The 10882-nt window shown below is 39.2% G+C and overlaps 1 protein-coding gene across 2 annotated transcripts in view; it reads right to left on the reverse strand.

Annotated features, from left to right (window-relative positions):
* si:dkey-247m21.3 (5-hydroxytryptamine receptor 4) overlaps positions 1-9738 on the reverse strand; it is a 49362-nt gene extending 39624 nt beyond the window's left edge. The window contains exon 1 of one of the 2 annotated variants that reach the window (XM_068335570.1): positions 9602-9738. The gene's annotated coding sequence lies outside the window, so the exon portion shown is untranslated. The other variant, XM_068335571.1, reaches the window with a different exon arrangement.
* Between the last annotated feature and the right edge of the window lie 1144 nt (positions 9739-10882).

Here is a 10882-nt window from a genome sequence, read left to right on the forward strand (position 1 = left end):
ACGGGCCCATAAATATGACGTCACAGCGGTTTTCGTCACAGGCAAGATGTCGGTGTTTTTAAAAAGTTGCGGATACGCCGTCCACACGACAACGCAGACCCAGCGTTTTTAAAAAAATCCACCTAGACCAGCGTTTTCAAAAAGTTGCGTTTTCGTTCCGGATATCTGCGTTGTCATGTGGACGGAAGGTGTAAACGCTACAAAAAAAGTTGCGTTTTCAAAAAGTTCCGGCATCGTGGAAGTTCAGCTTTGAGGGTCTTTCATTCACCTGAATGCCAGTTTCTCCGTGTGTTTCCACAGACTAATAGAATGGACCGTCACTAGATTCCAGATTACAGCACAATGGCATCTTTTAGACCAATTAAGTTTAAATTGGGTTATTTCCAGCACCACAGTGGTTGTGAAATACTGAGATCAGTCAGTCAGTCAAACTTTATTAATAGAATTGTTGAAAGTTCCTTATGTTTTGCTATGTTATCGTAGCTGCCCCGGTGACCGGCTCAGTGAGAGCCGGCACTTCGGCGACGCCCCTTGACTACCGTTGTTAGGGGGCGTAGGCCCGAATACCTTGTGAGGGTGCCCCTGGTGATGGAGTGCGGCATGACTGGCGGCCAGACTGCCGGCTTTTTTTCAACGAACTTGTTTTTAACCAATACTAGTATTAATATTAATCCGTATATAAAGTGCATTGGATTATAAGGCGCACTACGGGATTATGAGAAAATCATAAGCTTTTTTAATTTTTGAAAATTATAGGCTTTTATACTGTATTTACAATGCATCAGGAAGGACCATGTTAAGTGTATCATCAGATCACCTCATCAATAATGTTAGTTAATATGGAGTAAGCTACACTGAATAACAACATTTCTGAAATATTAAGTAGAAAAATACAGAAATGAAAGTTGGTTTTGGTCTTTTCATTGCATTTTCAGATATTGAGAATTTAATAATAATAATAATAATAATAATAATAATAATAATAATAATAATAATAATAATAATAATAATAATAATAATAAATCTTTATTGTCCACCGGGGTGGAAATTCATCTTTGGCTCACCAGACTTACAGACAAGACATTTAAGACACAATACAGCAGTGAGGATCACACCATAGAAAGATAAGACAACAGCACTAAGAAGAGATAGTCCAACATCAAAAAACCTGCTTCATCTCATCATTGTCATTATCATCATTATGCTTGATGCTTTAAGACCATCAACTGTCAACACGGACTAATCCTGGAACTTGTATGATGTTAAAAAAACCCAAACTGACACACACACATTTATGGAAGCTGGTCACCTCAGTTGACACAGATGCTCTGGACGGATATCTATTTTATTTTGGCAATACTTTTCACAGCAATAGCATATAAAGAGCACAGAACAGAAAGCAGATCCCAGTCAGTTCAACTCAGAACAGAACAGCCAAAGGCAAAACACCATCAGGTCTCCCTGTCTGTCTCCGTCTGTCTGTCTGACACAAGTACACAAATATTATCCTAACTTATAGCAGCAGCAAAAAACAGAGGATGAGAACTGAGTAACACAAAGTTTGAAACAGTCCATTTGGGGCGCAAATCAAAACCATTACATAAGAGGGAATGACCACCATCACACAACACACACATGTTCTGTCTTTAATGTCGTCTATCTTGTTGTCCACCACCTGCAAATGCTGTTTGCTTCACTGTAAATTGTCTGTCAAACAGATGTTTTCAACCTTTTGATAATGTTTGGTTTATATAATGCTTGTTTCTCTTTCTCTATAGCAGCAATAGCTAATTCTGCAACACAGGTCTGACCCAAGTTATTACCAAAATGTGATACATTTTTTATGGCTTGCCTTAACTAAGTTATTATTCTGCTGCACTAGTTCCATGGCAAAAGTAAAGAAACAAATTAGGCTCTTTTAGTACACGGTTTTCAAAGCCATTGTTTATAAAAGCCTAAAACATTATATCCGTTTTGGTTAAAACGTAGAAATAACCAAACACATGTTTTTAACAAGAAGGCATCCTTCAGTTTGATGACTTCTGACCAACAGCTGCTAACATGACACTGACATGGATCTCCACTGAGCACACTCTCAGATGGTGTTAGGTTCACAGTATACCACGGTACATAGAGCCCACTATCACCCCCCATCAGACATCTGAAGAAACAACAAACAACTTAATTCCTAAATTACTGAATTAGTAAAGCTTTCATGGGAGCAACAGTCACATCTCCAAAGAATTTTCAAGAAAAAGTTTTCATACCCTTGCTGTTTCTCCAAAGACAATTGTTGCACCTTGAACCCATAACACTCTGGATCATCAGTCTGGAATAGATGCTGTGATCATTTTAGACCAAATCTGCTGAGCATTAACTCATTATCTCCAGCCAGAGTCTAATGTACAAAAAAGAGATTAGATTAGATCAAATACATGACATTTCCTGCTCCATGTCTTATGTCCACGTGAACTTTGTAGATATGAAATGTGATGTGCACACAGGACAGTTAATCTGGTATTTTTATAAACTGAATTATAAAACCACATTTTTTTCCACTAAGCCTAATGCCTTTGTGGAACAAGCTCCAATGCACGCTCATGCAGGTATGCAGGGATCACAACTGTGGTTGATCTTGTCAGGCGCCACTTCACTGGGTGAGTTTTATGGAGCCATTTATGTCCAGTCCAGAGTCTTGTAGGAGAATGCAGTAATACTCTTGCTATGAAGCTTCAGAAACATTTTGAGGACTAAAAACGTAATCTTAACTTTAGCAAATTTCTGTTTGAGGGGGTGTTATTCCTTTCATGTCAGAAAAACAGTAATTTGTGATAAAACCTTCAATTATTCCTTTTTAATCTCATTTAATATGACTAAATTTCAGAAAGTGAAGCTTAAAAGTGACACAACTAACAGGTCTTAGACTGTTATTTGATGAAAAAGACCTAATATGAGTCATCATATGAATATTTACAATTTTCAGGAACATTCTGAACCTGCAAATACAGACATTTTTGTCCATCTACAGTTATTTACCAGATGTGAACATGTGATTACAGGCTACTGTGATGGAAACCTAAGATAGACTGGTTCTTGCCAAGGAAACAAGGAACCAAAAAAATCAATAGATGAAGACATCTCAGCTCTCTCAGGAAGTCACACAAATCTACAAACGAAAAGATTGTCCCTGCTGTGCATCAAAACAATGGTCTTCTCACGCAGGGCTTAACAACGCCTCAAACGTATCTTTTGATTAATGGTGTCACATGCAATTACCGAATATTCAAACACCCTGCATTCATCCTAATTTCTTTTTAGGTGAACAGACCAGTGTGTCCCATGCGCTCACACAGATGCACTAAATCACACACCAGCATGCTACATGCATGAGCAAGATGCTACTCCAAGTAGATGGAGCGTGTCTTCTGAATAAAGCTGTGTGGGTGAGAGTAATGGGTTGCGAGCAGGTAATTGAGCGTGCTGTGCTTGTCACAATAAGAGTGCCAGCTCACAGGGTGAAGGGGATAAACTGAGAATGACTCCAGAATAAAGTGAGCACCACACAAATATGCATTTAGACACAGACACACAGACACGTGTATATAATTGTAAAAGACAGGCAGGCAATGGAAATAAAGCATCTAGGCAAACTGATGAACCACCGTATGCCTCCCAATTGATTTAGGTCTGACCAATCGGTTTTCCCTCCTCCTGTCGCATCGCTGTCCACATCAATATCTCCTCCCTGCAAAGACGCTGCTAGGAAATTGAGCTTAAAATAAGCTTAAAGAAACAATTATAGGTCAGCCAATAAATAGAAAAATAGACTTTGAAAGACACGATGTAACAAAGATCAAGTGAGGAAACTGACATGAAAATCCCTTAAGTTTATTTATGCGTAAAAATGTAAATGTGACACAAATACACACAACATTACAGAGCACACGTGATTAAAAGTAGATAGAATATAACTCAATATCTACCTAAACAAAGAGTCAAAAATAAGTGCCAAGTCCTTGAAGTCAAATGGCAAATTCCCAAAAAAGATTAAAAGAAACCTTGTGAGAGCCAGTTTGTTGATTCATTCAGATGTCTACTGTATTTAACTTCTTATGACTCAAATACAGTAATTCACATAAACTGAAAAATACAATAATGTAAAAAAAAAAAAAGTTCTTAAAATAATTTCATTGTAATTTGTGATTAAATTCATCTGGACATTTTCTCCATTACAAGGAATGAGGTAAATTTGCAAGAACCTGGTACGTACTAGAAAATGAAACTCCATGATGATGACTTTGAAAGGTCGTGCCACCAGTTACTCCTGTGGTATGCATACTTCAGTGTTCTCAGCTTTTTTTGTGAATCTGTGTGTATGCGGTTAGTTTCAAAACTGTTGCCATGTGAACACAGAACATTGACAAAACACAAAGATAGGATTTGTCCATTTTTCCAGCAAAAATGCTGCCGGGTAAACAGGGTCTGAGCATCATCATCTCATCTCACAGAACAAAAGGTCTCATTCAACTTGATGCTGCCTAAACCAAAAACATAAAAGAAATCCCATCCAATCATCCAGACTTCTACCTGCCTCTTTCATTAAACATGTTGCAGAAAGAGAAGCCCAACAATGAGGAATTATAGGAATTTCCAACAGAAGCTTTAAGATTAATTCTAGCTGAACTGAGTGACAAATATAGCTGCAAAGTCAGCGTGGTGGGCTAATAGCCAAAACTTGGGTTAGGAGTAGTTCTACATATTAAGAGCAGCTTATTATCTGCTTTGGAAGCACATGAGGAACTGCCTTTAGCTAAGCTCTAAGTTCAATATGAGTTTATCCAATTACAAAAGAAAACCATATGTTCTATGCTTAATAAAAGAGCACCACAGTAAGGCCAGAATCTCCTGACTCTCACACCAAACAGCTGATAGCTTGGGGAACTGCTGCTGATTATCTATTAGTGCATTCTTTGTCAAAGAAAGTCCATATTCTGGTTGACTTTAGGATATGAAATGCCATCACGTCCTTACATAGTATCATCCCAGTCGAGTTTTTTGTGACTAATGTAGCCGCAAGAGGGCACAACCCAGTCTCTCATTGTGCCGGTCCCAAGCCCGGATAAATACAGAGGGTTATGTCAGAAAGGGCATCCGAAGTAAAACTTTTGCCAAATCAAACATGCGAATCAAATCTACGACTTCCATACCGGATCGGTCGAGGCCCAGGTTAACAATGACCGCCATCTGTGCTGTTCACCTACAGAGTGCCGGTGGAAGTTGGACTAATATCGGTCGAAGAAGAAGAGGAAAGTGTGTTCGTAGGAAGAGAGAACAGGAACGCCAAGAGTACATGTATGTGAATGAGGGGACCCAAGTGGAAGAGTGAGGTTACAGGGAGAAGAGATGAAGAAGGTGGAGGATTTTAAGTACTTAGGGTCAACAGTCCAGAGCAATGGAGAGTGTGGAAAAGAGGTGAAGAAGCGTGTACAGGCAGGATGGTACGGGTGGAGGAATGTGTCAGGTGTGATGTGTGATAGAAGAGTTCCAGCTAAAATGAAAGGAAAGGTGTACAAAACTGTGGTGAGACCAGCGATGTTGTTTGGTCTAGAGACAATGTCACTGAGGAAAAGACCGGAGACAGAGCTGGAGGTAGCAGAGATGAAGATGCTGAGGTTCTCTCTGGGAGTGACCAGGATGGATAGGATCAGGAATGAGTACATCAGAGGGACAGCACATGTTAGAGGTTTTGGAGATAAAATCAGAGAGGCCAGACTGAGATGGTTTGGACATGTCCAGAGGAGAGATAGTGAATTTATTGGTAGAAGGATGCTGAGTTTTGAACTACCAGGCAGGAGGCCTAGAGGAAGACCAAAGAGGAGGTTTATGGATGTAGTGAAAGAGGACATGAAGGTTGTTGGAGTATTTTGTGATTTATTTTGCAAATTCTTGTGCATTGTGAGGCCACTGTTTTGGATAACCATGACCTGGATGACTGAGAACCTACACAGACGTATTGTTGAGTTATGATCTTTGCTTATTATTTGCTTATTTAATAATTTTGCTTTTTGTTTGTTTTTTCTTTTGTTTTTCCTTGCCTTGCCTGAAATAAATGAATAACTAACTAACTAACTAACTGTAACTCTGTTTTAAATGCGTTAATACATACAGATGGAAAGACGAACAACCTCAAGGATCATGTTCCAGCTGGTGCGGAGGCATTGAAGCAACATTGCTTTGAATAGTTATAACAATCCTACATCACTCATCTTCTCGTCCACCCAGTTCTCGAGCACCAGAGCAGTTGTTCAGGTGTGGGTGGAGCAGTTGTTGTTTGCCACAAGCTTTTTATTTCCACACTGGACAAACAATAACAGCTACAAATGGCATCTAAATGAAATTAGTCTGCTGTGTACGACAAAGAGACAAACATGACTAGAGCAAGTGTCTAGGAAAAAATAGGTAGTTTTTACTCCTCTATCCACAAAAAAAATAAATAAATCAAAACAAAGAAATGTCAACAAGGAAGAGAGCATCATTCAAAAAATACCTCTGCCCACGAGATCACTTATCTGTACGGTACAAGAGGATGAAGTGTGGACAAATAGCTGTGGGTGAGGTGACACTGATGAATGACAACTGGCTAGTCCTTGAAATCAGGCTAATGTTGGCCATTGACACAGATGGCCTAAATTTAGCCTGAGGGCGTTTACACCTGTAAATTTCTACAGGGAATGGATAATGAGGCCAGAACGGATGGTGATGAGGGGGGGGCAGAAGTTAACTGTTACTGGCAAAGACAGAAACAACTGCTGGTTGTGAAAAATTGAGAATAATTACTGTTTACCTTCAAGTTGCTGAAGTACATTCACAGAAGACCTGATCACTCAGCTACAGATGCTTACACCTTCACAGCGGTCCAGGATTTCAGTGAGTGAGGCTGGTGTTGCTGTGCTCATGGGTTAAACTTTTTGAATAACATGGGGTGGGCTCTTATTTCTTCTTCAGCAATTCAAAATTTTATCAAATTTTATCATTTGATCATTCGTTTCAATAAGAGGTCTAATATTCATTTATTGGGTCTTATCGTGAATAACATATAATGTGTGGATTAAACACCATGCGCTCAATAAAATATTTTTATTACACATAGAAAAACCAAAAGGTGATGATTTTGATTTGGTTTAATGAGAATAAAAACTGCAATAAGGATAGTCGGGAATATTAATTATTATTACAGAGAGCAGATTTAGACAATTGGATGACATCAATGCAGCGTCTCACATTCGGAAATACAGTACTTAGTTTGAATGTGACTTGCATTTAGTTTGAACGTGTTCCATTCAAACTAAATTCAAGTCATCCTTTTTTATTATCTGAAATACTTTATGGTTTAGTAGAAGTCTGCAGGCTGCAGACTTTGTTGAGCTTCCGCGTCATTTTGACTGTTTGCACATTCTACTTCTACCAGTTCAATGGTGAAATACCTGTTTTATCCAAACTCTTCTCAACCTTAATGGAAATGATGTGCTGGATGAAATCAGATAAAATAATCCTTAACATAACCTTAGAAAAGACATAATTCACCAATAAAGATGCAATATTTAGTAAATGAAACACATCACATGATCAATGCTAAGTTGCATGCAGGACAACAAAAGGAAGAGTGGGTCAATAATAAACTGTCAGCTCAGCAACTTTACGGCAGCACTGATGGAATGGAAAGTTCTCACACTTCAACATCAGAGGACCACACCACCAGCACGGCTACAGATACCTGTGTTACCACAGCGCACAGACAGTCATTGATCTGATTGGACACGTCACATACTTATGGAACCTCTGAGCAAAGCTTTCTAGTGTTTTCCTAAACTCTTTTATCTGCAGTGGAGATCTGCAGTGGAGAGATCTTTTAGGTCCCTACTTTCCAGGTAAGGATGAGAGATTATCTGCCTGCTCCCTTCACTGCTAACAGGGTATGAGTTGGACGAGGTTGTCAGAGTGACTTGAAGACAAGACCATAGCGATTATCTCGTCGTCAGCCGCTTCCCCGCCTTGCGGGTCACGGCGTATCTCAGCCGGTTATGGGCGAGAGGCGGGACACACCCCAGACACATCACCAGCACATCGCGGGGCCACACAATTGACAAACAAACACCCCTAACGTAAAGTCATCCTGGTATAACTGAAGCCCTGAGGGTTAATATCATTGGCCATCAAGATGTTTCACCAGACACCACCATGCATGAATTCAGCCAACCTGATAGGTTCAGAACTGCAAAAGTGGGAATGCACATGCAGTTCCCATCATCAAATGGAAGCTCCAGAAACAGAAAATGAGATGGATTAGGCAGAATCACAGGATTCATGCCTGGAATCAGATTCCTCTTCTCTGATCTCCTAGATATTATTGCGGTTAGAAGACTAAAATGTCAGAATATTGATTATGAGAATTTTTAAAAAAATTATATTTAGGATAATTTCTCTCGGTTGTTCTCTGTTTTCATCTCTCTCATCTCTATCACTTTCTGTGACACAAACTCACACACACACGACACTCACATGTGTGTAAACAGCGTAATCTATCACCGCTCCAGTGATATGCTCAATCAAATGGTATACAGAACATTTAGCAGGAAAGTGCTTTTACATCAGTGGATGATGTTTTACACACATCAGTTTCTGTATAAATGTGCGTGTGTGTGTGTGTGTGTGTGTGTGTGTGTGTGTTTCATCCTTCGAAATGACAAATTCTCCAGAATTAAAGCCACAGGGAGAGAGGAAGGGCTGCAGACACATACACATCTAATGTGTGTTTACCCGTCCATACTCTCACATGGACACACCTCTCATAAAGGAAGAGATAAGACTTTAAGTTTGACACAAGTTTAAGCTCCATAGAATATGAAACAGAAATCCTGCCTGTCTAGAAGCAATGTGTGCTTGTATCACATCCATTTATTTTATTTTATTTTTATTTCTGCAGGTATAAAAGTCACAGCATCCTTTCATTTACATTTCTTATTTAAGAAAATAACCCATTATGATCATCAGCTAATTTGAGTCCACTCTGCCACTGAGGACAGCTCGCTTTGTTTGGAGAAACTGACGTGCTGTTAATTGTCCTCAGAGAGAAACAAGCCCATAAAAACCATCAAATGGGGTTCGAGTTGGGATGATAACAGATTTCCATGAATTAAAATTCTCAAACTGTGTGACGGGTAGTAATAATCACGCGTGGAGCAAGAAGATGGTCATACTTTTGAAAATGTAGAAAGTCCAGCTATAACTGTATTAAACACGGATGAGCGGCTGACGTAAATAACCCGATCAGTGTAAATACATCAAGTGACAGGAATACTGTATGACAAACTGTTGATTGTCGTTAAAAGTCACTGAGCTGCTCTTCCAAGAAATCTGACATAGTTAAATTCCAGTTCCGTGGAGTGAACTCAATAATCACCTGATCAGTGGGTGAACTTGACGCGGCGCTGCATTCAGTTTATGTCACGTCTTGAAGAATCCTCTTATGTATTTATTTATTTTTCTGTAAGCTGCTTGTTCAGGTCTGTCAAACTTTTATCCAGCTGTCTCGCACGCTCACCTGTGCCGGCCTCCTCACCTCCGCTCCTCCGACGCCGGGGCCCCAAAGCTCGGCAGCCGCTGGCATGATCCAGCCTCGCGTCCGGAGACTCAGGTGTGCACGAGCTGCAGATGACTGACACGGGACGACAGACCGCCCCGTGCCGCTGGATGGAGAGAGGAGGGGGGGGGTGAGAGGGAAGGGGGGGCAGAGAAGGAGGGAGGGAGAAAAAGAGAGAGAGAGAGAAGGAGAACGGTGCTGCCATCTTGTGGCCATTTGTTGAAGGACACTCTTAAAATAACATCCATATCTGTCCTAAATCATGAATCATCATTCAAGAATAAATAAGAGTATTTAATATTAAAAAATTAAATTAATTAATTGAATATTGTAATTATATCATTCTGTTGGTTTGTTGGTTTGTTTGTTTGTTTGTTTGTTTGTTTGTTTGTTTTCCTCTTGCACATCTGTCTGCCGGTTTGTCCATCCATAGGATATCTAAAAAAAATTTTTTAGAATATGTTTGAAAATATGTTGGTGAAATTTTGTGCAGAGCTAGATGTTGGACCAAAGATAAGTTCTTGAAAAGATCCACGTACAAGTCAGATCCTTTCAGAAATACAACATACGAGAGAACCTTTTTCAACATTTTACCAACATCATCAAAAGTAATAAGAATATCAAAACAACAACAAAAAAAGCCCAAATAGGGATAACTAATGCACAATTTGATCAAAAACCAGATCATAATCTATGTCTATCAGATTAAAACAAAGCTTTAAAGAGGGCCCAAAACTGTGAACTATAAGACATCAATAGATGTAAATTAGATCCAGATTCACCATTTTCTTTGTTCTTAACTGCTGAACTATTGATGATAAACACACGATTCCACAACCCAGCAGTAGTGAGTTTCTAGGGCAAATGAATTAGGTGGTGTTACTTTAAAATGAAGCAGATCAGATCTTTTGTTGAAAAAGCTCTTCACTCAATTATTTATTCATTCAATTTATTTCATATTTTATAACCGACGGTAAATGTTTCCACAATTACAAGATACACATTATAATGTGCATAACATTATGGAATGCGTCAGGCAGACTACACAGTCATGCAGGAATGTTCTCATGAAGATAAATAAGCTACTGAGTGCATTCTAGTTTTTTTTTTGTTCTGTTTTTTTCGTGATTGTTTTACTGAGATTTGCACAATTTAATGTCTCATTTCTTCATTTATTTCAACATAGCACTATTGCCATCACAATTCCCTAGGAAACTTTCATTGTATAAAATAGAGGTGGGA

Source organism: Antennarius striatus, chromosome 15 (assembly GCF_040054535.1).
Source record: "Antennarius striatus isolate MH-2024 chromosome 15, ASM4005453v1, whole genome shotgun sequence".
NCBI lineage: Eukaryota > Metazoa > Chordata > Actinopteri > Lophiiformes > Antennariidae > Antennarius > Antennarius striatus.